At 45.9% G+C, this 10,964-nt stretch overlaps 1 protein-coding gene across 1 annotated transcript in view; it reads left to right on the top strand.

Moving 5' to 3' along the window:
* Nucleotides 1–10,964, top strand: part of LOC109921516 (sperm flagellar protein 2-like) — a 149,957-nt gene that overhangs the window by 88,285 nt on the left and 50,708 nt on the right. The gene's annotated exons all lie outside the window — the stretch shown is intronic.

Raw genomic sequence — 10,964 nt, 5'->3', positions numbered from 1 at the left:
AAAAGCTCACCTTCCCAGGCTGCCCTCGCGCTTCCTCCCGGACTCCCACCGCTGAAACAACTGAAATATAGGAAAGATGGAAAGTAACAGGGTTGTTAACTTCCCGAGAATTGACTGGGACTCCCTTGGTGCATGGGGATTCTTTATTTTTTTCAATTAGATGCTCGGGGATGAGAGCGTCTCTTGGCTGGGACATTTATTGCCCATTAATTATTTGCCTGGAGTCAACGATGCTTGATTAGGTGCGTCCAGGAGGGCATCTTGAAACAATTATAGTCAATAGTCCAACTCGGGAAATGGCTATACTAGACCTTATCTTGGGGAATGAGCCTGGCCAGGTGATTGAAGTTTCAGTGAGGGAGAATTTTGGGAATAGTGATCTTAATTCTGTAAGTTTTTTAAGATTCTTATGGATAACGATAAGAGTGGTCCTCAGGTGAGAGTGTTAAATTGAGGGAAGGCAAATTACAAAAGTATGAGATAGAAACTGGAGAAACTAGATTGGGTCAGCTGTTTGAGGATAGTCTTTTAAAGTCTAGGTGATCAGAGTTCAGGACCAGCATGGTCCTGTGAGGATGAAAGATAAGATGGCAAGATTCAGGAACCCTGGATGACAAGACATCCAGCAGCGAACGACAGCGAGGGAGAGGCATCACTTCAGCACATATTTTAGAGCTTGGAAGCAGACACTTGCACTGAAGAGCAAATTGTCATGGGCCTGGTATCAAGGAGTGCTTAAGCCAATTAGTGTTTTCCTCCTTCCCTCTTTCCTCTAACCAACAAAAAAGGGGAAAAGGGGATAGGAAAGGGTGGGAGAAGAGGAGAGACATGCTATTGAATATTTGTTGGTAGCAGAGTGAGAAGTAAGGCATTGGTTCAAGTGGCTTTGGTGAGCAGCACCTCACAGGTTAGCTCATGTAAAGCTCCTTTAACTTTCCTCTTTAGTCTTGGAGCTTTTGAGAAGATTTGTAGCTTGGGTTATGGATGAGGTTGTAGACATGTTCGCCGAGCTGGTGGGTTTTGTTGCAGACATTTTGTTGCCCTGCTAGGTAACATCGTCAGTGTGCCTCCACCAAGAGACACGACCAATTCTCACTTGTCTCACGACACACTGACAACGAGGGGCACAAATTTGACTGGGACAACACATCCATAATCACACAAGCCAAACAGAGACACGCCTGGGAATTCCTGGAGGCCTGCTATTCCAACCAGAACTCCATCAACAAACACATTTGTAGGAGTGTTTTTCCTGTCCTGGGACAAAGACTCAGGAGGCAGGCAGGATTCGGGCAAGTGGAAGATGTTTGTTCAAGCAGACACCAGCTTATGCAGGGAGAGGGCCAAAGGATCTTCCCTGAATTGGGCTTCAAAAGATGGATCAATGACACACCCTCTGCTTTTACAAAGAAATGCAACATTTTTATACATTTTGTGTTACAGTAATCAAATACAATGTAGTCATTGTCCTTCCCCTCATCCAAGCACTCAGTCCTGTGGGACACCTAATCAGTGATGGGCACTTCCCTGACAAGCCCCAGGCTCCCATGATCTTATGGTATTAGCTAGATATTGTAATCTCTCGGCCTTGGGATCTTCCTATGCATCCTATTCATTCACATTCCAAAAGTTTAATGGCTATACTCCTTCGGGTCTTTCTCAGGCTTGTTTATCTGTAAGGACAGCTCGAATTCTAATACCCATTATGTTTCGGTGCTGTCTTTTATCACATGCAGTTATTCCTTTTATTTTCCCACTGCCCCAATTACATAATGTAAAAACAAAAAGCCAGTTAGTTTTAACTAATTGCTATAAGGTTAACTTCTGTTGTAAAGTTAATTGAGTGTAACGTTATACAACTATTTCTACTGTCAGCATTTTGTAATTTATGGGTTGTGATCAATCTTTCTTCCTCAGGGCATAAGGTGTCTTCTAAGGCTAGTTAATCTTTACATCTAAGCTTAAATGTTTTTTAAGGCTTGTATTATGTCCTGGTTATGTATTGAAACCAACTTCTACGATCAGAGCATTTTTAGCTAGAAACTATTTAATATTGCTGGTAGCTTCAAAGAGGCAACTATTTACTACAAAATAACTTTTGCTGTTATCCTTTCAGCTGCTCATGAGACGTATAGACAGGGTAGACAGCAAGAAGCTTTTTCCCAGAGTGGGGGACTCAATTACTAGGGGTAACGATTTCAAGGTGAGAGGGGAAAAGTTTAAGGGAGATATGCGTGGAAAGTTCTTTACACAGAGTGGTGGGTGCCTGGAACGCATTGCCAGCGGAGGTGGTAGAGGCGGGCACGATAGCGTCATTTAAGATGTATCTAGACAGATAGATGAATGGGCAGGGAGCAGAGGGATTCAGATCCTTGGAAAATAGGCGACAGGTTTAGATAGAGGATCTGGATTGGCGCAGGCTTGGAGGGCCGAAGGGCCTGTTCCTGTGCTGGTAATTTTCTTTGTTCTTTGCTTGGGGACCTAAGCTAGCACCTGACGTTATTCATTTGCTGGGACAATCATCCTTTCATTAACAAAGCTGGACTTGGTTATTTATCTGTCCTAAGGCATTCTTTTACCAGAATTGTCTCAGATGGGAGCATACAGTGTTCCTTTACTGATCTTCTAGCAATTCTGTACAAAGCTACCATTGTATTTCACTGTGAACAGGCTGCTTCGTTTTGCTTAGCTTCTGTCTGCCATCTTGTAAGCAGGCATGGGCTGCTTAGTGTATTCAGGTACAGGTCACCCGTACAATATTTAATTAGATCCTGTGTACAGACCACTGAGAAACAGAACTGGAAGTGATACCAACCACCCCAGCAGACTGAGGCATATAAATAACAAGTGGGACAGAACACTGATGCTTCACTGGAGACGTACTGACCATGTTACCTAGCAGGGTGACGAAATGTTTGCAACCAAACCCACCAGCTCAGTGAGCAAGTCTACAACCTTAGTCTTAGAGCATTTGAGATGGTAGTTAGGTCAGTGACATGCTCCTCCTACAGAATGTGGGAGATCAGGGATACTTCCATCGTCCATGATGACTACCCCTGTGGGAAGTGCACCCAGCTACAGCTCCTGGGAGACCGTGCTAGGGAGCTGGAGCTGGAGCTGGAGCCGGAGCCGGATGCACTCAGGACCATCTGAGATGCCGAGCGCATCATAAGAGTTTTAGTGGTGAGGTGGTCACACCTAAGGTATAAGCAGAGAGTAGCTGGGTGACCACCAGTAAAGGCAAGGGGAGTATGCCGAGAGTGCAGGAATCCCTGTTGGCCATTTTCCTCAAACAAGTATATTGTTTTGCTAGAGGGGATTATGGTCAGTGGCACTACAACTGGCTCTGGGGCACAGCAGGGAAGGGTAAAGGTAAACAGGACCTTAGTGATAGGAGACTCCATATTAGGGGGACAGACAGGAGATTCTGTGGCTGCAGATAGGAATCCAGGATGGTTTGTTGCTTCCCAGGTGCCAGGGTCCAGGATCAACAGCAGGGAGGCAAGTGCGAGGCTGGAAGGAGATACAGTAATCAGAAATAGCAAGTTGAAGAGCCTGGTCAGGCTGGAACAGGGCAGAGAATGAGGATGCCTGTTGGATTAAATTGCATCTATTTCAATGCAAGAGGGCTGACAGGTAAGGACAATGAACTCAGGGTGTGGGTAGGTATGTGAGGCTGGGATATTATAGCCATTACAGAAACATGGCTAAGGGAGGGACAGGACTGGCAGCTTAATGTCCCGGGTGCAGGTGCTTTAGGCGGGACAGAGGTGGAGGAAAGAGGGGAGGGGGAGTCGCATTTTTGATTAAGGGGAGTATCACAGCTTGAGTCAGAGATGAAATAACTGAGGGATCATCCAGTGAGGCTTTGTGGATGGGGCTAAGAAATAAGAAGGGGATGGTGACGTTATTGGGTTGTACTATAGTCCCCCAAATAGTCAACAGGAATTAGAGGAACAAATATGCAGGGAGATTGCAGAGACATGCAGGAGCAATAGGGTTTTTATAGTTGGGGGATTTTAATTTTTCTAACATAGACTGGGTCTGCCAAGTGTTAAGGGCTTAGATGAGGTGGAATTTATTAAGTGTGTTCAGGAAAGTTCCTCAAGCAGTACATAGGGGGTCCTACTCGGGAAGGGGCAAAACCCGACCTCCCCTTGGGAAATAAGGCAGGACAGGTGCCTGAGGTGGCAGTGGGGGAGCACTTTGGGACCAGTGACCATAGTTCTATTAGGTTTAAAATAGTTATAGAGAGGGACAAAACTGGTTCACATGGTCAAGTTCTAAATTTGGGCAAGGCGAACTTCGATGGAATAAAACAGGAGCTTGCAGGGTTTGATTGGAGGAGTCTGTTTGCAGGCAAAGGGACCTCTGGCAAGTGGGAGGCCTTTAAACGTGCAATAGCTAGAGTTCAAGGTCTATATGTCCCTGTGAGGGTGAAGGGTAAGGTTGGCAGAAGTAAGGAACCCTGGATGACACAGATATTGAGGTTTTGACTAGAAAAAAGAAAGAGACATGGCTCATTTACAGGCAGCTGGGATCAAGGGAATCCCTGAAGGTAGATAGGAGTTTACTGAAGGAAATCAGGAGGGCGAAAAGGGGACACGAGATAGCTTTGGCTGAGAAGATTAGGGTTGGATTTTAGAATCCAAAGAGATGCTTTAAGTGTATTAAAGGAAAAAGAATAACTAGAGAGAGAATAGGACCCCCTCAAGGACCAAATTGGACATGTATGTGTGGGACCACAGGAGGTGGGTGAGGTCCTCAATGAATATTTCTCCTCTCTTTACTGTGGAGAAAGACATGAAGACTTGGGAACTTGAAGTTAGTGACGATATCTTGGGGACAGTCCATATCACAGTAGAGGAGGTGTTGGAAGTATTAGAATGTAAGAAGGTGGATAAATCTCCTCGTCCTGACCAGATATAGCCAAGAACCCTGTAAGAGGCTAGAGAAGAAATTGCGGGGGCCCTGGCTGATATATTTGCATCATCGTTAGCCATGGGTGGCAGCTTTCAGGGAACTGTGAACATGAACCCCAAGATCCCTTTGCTCCTCCACACTGCCAAGAATCTTTCCGTTAACCCTGTATTCTGCTTTCAAATTTGTCCTTCCAAAATGAATCACCTCACACTTTTCAGGGTTAAACTCCATCTGCCACTTCTCAGCCCAGCTCTGCATTCTATCATTGTCCCTTTGTAACCTAGAACAGCCCTGCGCACTGTCCACAATGCGACCCACCTTCATATCATCATTGAGTCTGTGCCAGTGAAAAACAACTACCCAATTATTTTGTACCCCTCTGCCCCTTTCCTTAAAGGTCAAAAATCACACGTCACCAGGTTATAGTCCAGCAGGTTTATTTGAAAACACTAGCTTTAGGAGCTTTACTCCTTCCTCAGGTGTCATATGGAAGAGGAGGCATACTGACACAGAATTTGTACGCAGAAAGGTCACAACCCTAAAAATGGCTTACTGACCAACTGCTGTTGAGTCTTTAATCAGTTAGAAAGGAGAAGCAGGTTTCTATTGATTAAAATGCAAATCCCAGAATTTCTTTCAAGTCATTGCCCTGAGACAGTTAAAAGTTTTGTCATAGAAGAGGTGACATCTCAGGTCAAGCAATGCATTTATGGTGTGAGGTCTTATTTAAAATCTGTGTTTTAACCTGGAGTCAGGCTGGCTTTATTTTTTTTGAACAAAATAGAATGTATCTGGAAAAAACACAAACATCTTGGATGAAATAATTCACCTCAAAGATGTATCACTGTGCGCGCATCGGTGTGTGCGCGCGATGTGGCGGAGTCACCCGTAGTGCAACATGAACCCAAGATCCTAGTTGAGGCCGTCCTCATGGGGACTGACCCTGTTTATCAGCCTCTGCTCGGCAACTTTGTGTTATTGTGTATCCTGAAGTCCACCCTGGAGGATGTTTACCCGAAGATCCGAGGCCGAATGTCCTTGACCGCTGAAGTGTTCCACCACTGGGAGGAAACATCCCTGTCTGGCAATTGTTGTGTGGTTTCCATCCATCTCTTGTTGTAGTCTCTGCATGGTCTCGCCAATATACCATGCCCCAGGGCATCCTTGCCTGCAGCATATGAGATAACACAATGTTGGCCGAGTCACATGAGTATTGATGACGATGAGCATCTCACCAAGATCTTCCCCACGACTCCACTTCTCACCTACAAACAACCACCAAATCTGAAACAAACCAGTGTTCGCAGCAAACTCCCCAGCCTTCAGGACAGCATCGACCACAACACAATACAACCCCTTCATGGTAACCTCTGTAGGACATGTCAGAGCATCGACATGGACACTACCGTCACACGTGGGAACACCACCCACCACGTGCTCGACAGATACTCATGTGACTTGCCCAACGTTGTCTTTCTCATACACTGCAGGCAAGGATGCCCCGGGGCATCGTATATTGGTGAGATCGTGCAGACGCTATGACAAAGGATGAATGGATGCCGCACAACAATCACCAAACAGGGATGCTCCGTCCCATTGGGGGAACACTTCAGTGCTCAAGGGCATTCGGCCTCGGATCTTCGGGTAAATGTCCTCCAAGGCGGCCTTCAGGATACAGAACAACGCAGAGTCGCTGAGTAGAGGCTGATAGCCATGTTCAGGCCCCATGAGGACAGCCTCAACCAGGATCTTAGGTTCATGTCGCACTACAGGTGACCCCACCATACTACACTCCCACTCTTACACTCTCTCTCACACTCTCTCTCTCACTCGCGCTCTCTCTCTCACTCGCTCTCTCTCTCACACTCTCTCTCTCACAACAATACTGCGCAGTACAGGCCCTTTGGCCCACGATGTTGTGCCGACCTATTATCCTACTCTAAGATCAAACTAACCTGCATACCCTACATTTTACTGTCATCTATGTGCCTATCCAAGAGTCGTTTAAATGTCCCTAATGTATCTGACTCTACTTCCACTGCCAGCAGCGCATTCCACACGCCCACCACTCTGTGTGAAGAATCTACCTCTGACATCTCCCCTATACCTTCCTCCAATCACCTTAAAATTATGCCCCCTCGTAATAGTCATTTCCGCCCTGGGAAAAAGTCTCTGGGCATCCACTCTATCTATGTATCCCATCATCTTGTACACCTCTATCAAGTTGCCTCTCATCCTTCTTTGCACCAATGAACAAAGCCCTAGCTCCCTCAACCTTTCCTCATAAGACCTGCCCTCCAGTCCAGGCAGCATCCTGGTAAATCTCCTCTGCACCCTCTCTAAAGCTTCCACATCTTTCCTATAATGAGGCGACCAGAACTGAACACAATATTCCAAGTGGGGTCTAACCAGGGTTTTATGGAGGTGCAGCATAACTTCGCAGCTCTTAAACTCAATTCCCCTGCCAATGAAAGCCAACACACCGTACGCCTTCTTTACAACCCTATCAACTAGGGTGGAAACTTTGAGGAATCTATGGATGAGGACACCAAGATCCCTCTGTTCCTCCACAGTGCCAAGAATCCTGCCATTAATCCTGTCTTCTGCATTCAAACTCGACCTTCCAAAATGAATCACTTCACACTTTTCTGGGTTGAATTCCATCTGCCACTTCTTTGCCCAGCTCTGCATCCTGTCAATGTCCCATTGCAACCTACAACAGCCCTCTATGCTGTCCACAACTCCACCAACCTTCATATCATCAGCAAACTTACTAACCCACCCTTCCACTTCTTCATCCAAGTCATTTATAAAGATCACAAAGAGCAGAGATCCCAGAACAGATCCCTGCGGAACACCACTGGTCACCAAGCTCCAGGCTGAACACTTTCCATCAATCACTCTCTGACCTCTATTGGATAGCCAATTCTATATCCAGACAGCCAGGTTTCCCTGAATCCCATGCCTCCTTACTTTCTGAATGAGCCTACCATGGGGAACCTTATCAAACACCTCCCTAAAATCCATATACACCACATCCACTGCTCTACCTTTATCAATGTATTTTGTCACATCCTCAAAGAATTCAATAAGGCTTGTGAGGCATGACCTGCTCCTCACAAAGCCATGTTGACTATCTCTAATCAAACTGCTTTTCCAAATAATCATAAATACCATCTCTCAGAATCCTCTCCAGTAATTTGCCCACCACAGAAGTAACACTGACTGGTCTGTAATTCCCAGGATTATCCCTATTCCCTTTCTTGAACAAGGGGATAACATTTTCCACCATCCAGTCATCTGGTGCTACTCCAGTGGAGAGTGAGGACGCAAAGATCATCGCCAAAGGTGCAGGAATCTCTTCCCTTGCTTCCCGTAGTAACATTGGGTATATCCCGTCTGGCCTAGGGGACTTATCTATCCTCATGTTTTTCAAAATTTCTAGCACATCCTCCTTCCTAACATTGACTTGTTCAAGCATATCAGCCTATTTCATCCTGTCCTCACAAACGTCAAGGTCCCTCTCACTGGTGAATACTGAAGCAAAGTATTCATTAAGGACCTCCCCTACTTCCTCTGACTCCGCACACAGTTTCTCTCCACTATCCCTGATTGGCCTTACTCTCACTCTGCCATCCTCTTCTTACTCACATTAATATAGAAAGCCTTGGGGTTTTCCTTGATCCTACCTGTCAAGGTTTTCTCATACTCCCTTCTAGCTCTCCTAAGTCCATTCTTCAGTTCCTTCCTGGCTACCTTGTAGACCTCTAGAGCCCTGTCCGATCCTTGCTTCCTCAACCTTAAGTAAGCTTCCTTCTTCCTCTTGACTAGGTGTTCCACATGTCTTGTCATCCAAGGTTCCTTCACCTTACCATCCTTTCCTTGCCCGAGTGGGACAAACCTATCCAGTATCTGTAGCAACTGCTCCCTAAACAATCTCCATATTTCTGTTGTACATTTCCCTGAGAACATCTGATCACAATGTATGCTCCGTAGTTCTTGCCTTGTAATTCCCCCTCCCCCCAATTAAATACTTTCCCATACTGCCTGCTCCTATCCTGCCCCATGACTATAGTGAAGGCCAGGGAGTTGTGATCACTATCACCGAAATGTTCTCCCACTGAGAGATCTGACACCTGGCCTGGTTCGTTGCCAAGCACCAAATCCAATATGGCCTCCCCTCTAGTCGGCCTATCTAGATAATGAGTCATAAATCCTTCCTGGACACACCTGACAAAATCTGCTCCATCCAAAGTATTTGCACTTAGGAGGTTCCAGTCTATATTAGGGATGTTGAAATCACCCAGGACAACAACCCTATTACTTCTGCACCTTTCCAAAATCTGCCTCCCAGTCTGTTCCTTGGTGTCTCTGTTGCTATTGGGGGGCCTATAGAAAACTCCCAATAAAGTGGCTGCTCCTTTCCTGTTTCTGATTTCCACCCATGCTGACTCAGTGGACAAACCCTCCTCCACTCTCCCTTTCTGAAACTGTGATACCATCCCTGATTAGCAATGCCACTCCCCCACCTCTTTTACCACCCTCCCTATTTCTTTTGAAACATCTATACCCCGGAACATCCAACAACCATTCCTGCCCCTGTGTTATCCGAGTCTCTGTAATGGCCACAACATCGTAGTTCCAACTACTGATCCATGCTCTAAGTTGGTCACCCTTATTCCTGACACTTCTTGCATTGAAGTAGACACGCCTCAACCACTGCCACTTTGCCCTATCAACTGCTTATCCTTCCTCAGACTCTCTGCATGCTCTATCTGTCTGTACACTGGCTACCCCATCCTCTGATCTGTAGCTCTGGTTCCCATCCTCCTGACAAACTAGTTTAAACCCTCCTGAAGAGCTCTCGCAAACCTCCCACCCAGGATATTGGTGCCCTTCCAGTTCAGGTGCAACCTGCCCTTCCTTTACAGGTCCCACCTTCCCCAGAAGGTATCCCAATGATCCACATATCTGATGCTCTCCCTCCTACAGCAGCTCTGTCACCATGTGTTTAGCTGCACTCACTCTCTATTCTTAGCCTCACTAGCCCATGGCACCGGTAGTAATCTATTGGGTGAATTATTTCATCCAAGATGTTTGTGTTTTTTGCAGATACATTCTATTTTGTTCAAAAAAAATAAAACCAGCCTGACTCCAGATTAAAACACAGATTTTAAATAGGGGCGGCACGGTGGCTCAGTGGTTAGCACTGCTTCCCTCACAATGCCAGGGACCCAGGTTCAATTCCACCCTCGGGTGACTGTGTGTCTGTGTGGAGTTTACACATTCTCCCCGTGTCTGCATGGGTTTCCTCCCACAGTCCATAGATGTGCAGGTTAGGTGGATTGGCCATGTTAAATTGCCTGTGGTGTTCAGGGATGTCTAGCTTAGGTGGGTATAAGAGGATGGGTTTGGGTGGAATGCTTCAACGTTCAGTGTGGTCTTGTTGGGCCGAAGGGCCTGTTTCCACACTGTAGGGATTCTATGTAATACATTTAAAAAAAAAAATGCGTTGCCTGACCTGAGATGTCATCTCTTCTAAACATTGACAAAACCTTTAATTATCTCAGGGCAATGACTTGAAAGAAATCAATAAAGAAATTAATCAATAGAAACCTGCATCTCCTTTTGAACTGATTAAAAATTCAACAGGAGGCGGTCAGCGAGACATTTAAAGGGTTGTTACCTTTCTGTGTATAAATTCTGTGTCAGTATCCCTCCTCTTCCATACTACACCTGAGGAAGGAGCAGAGCTTAGAAAGCTAGTGATTTCAAATAAACCTGTTGGACTATAACCTGGTGTCGTATAATTTTTACCTTGTCTACCCCAGTCCAACAACAGCATCTCAACATCATGCCTTACCTTAAAACTATGCCCTACCCCCTTGTCATTGATCCCTCCAAGGGGAAACATTTCTTCCTCTCTACTTTATCTATACTCCCCATAATTTTACATATCTCAATCTCCCCTGCTGAGGGAAACACTTCCAGGCAACATCCTGGTCAGTCTCCCCCTGCACCCTCTCCAGTGCCATAACATC

The sequence above is a fragment of the Rhincodon typus genome, chromosome 3 (genome assembly GCF_021869965.1).
Source record: "Rhincodon typus isolate 14 chromosome 3, sRhiTyp1.1, whole genome shotgun sequence".
NCBI classification, from domain to species: domain Eukaryota; kingdom Metazoa; phylum Chordata; class Chondrichthyes; order Orectolobiformes; family Rhincodontidae; genus Rhincodon; species Rhincodon typus.
The sequence above is the reverse complement of the archived record's forward strand: the minus strand, read 5'-3'. Positions and strand labels throughout refer to the sequence as shown.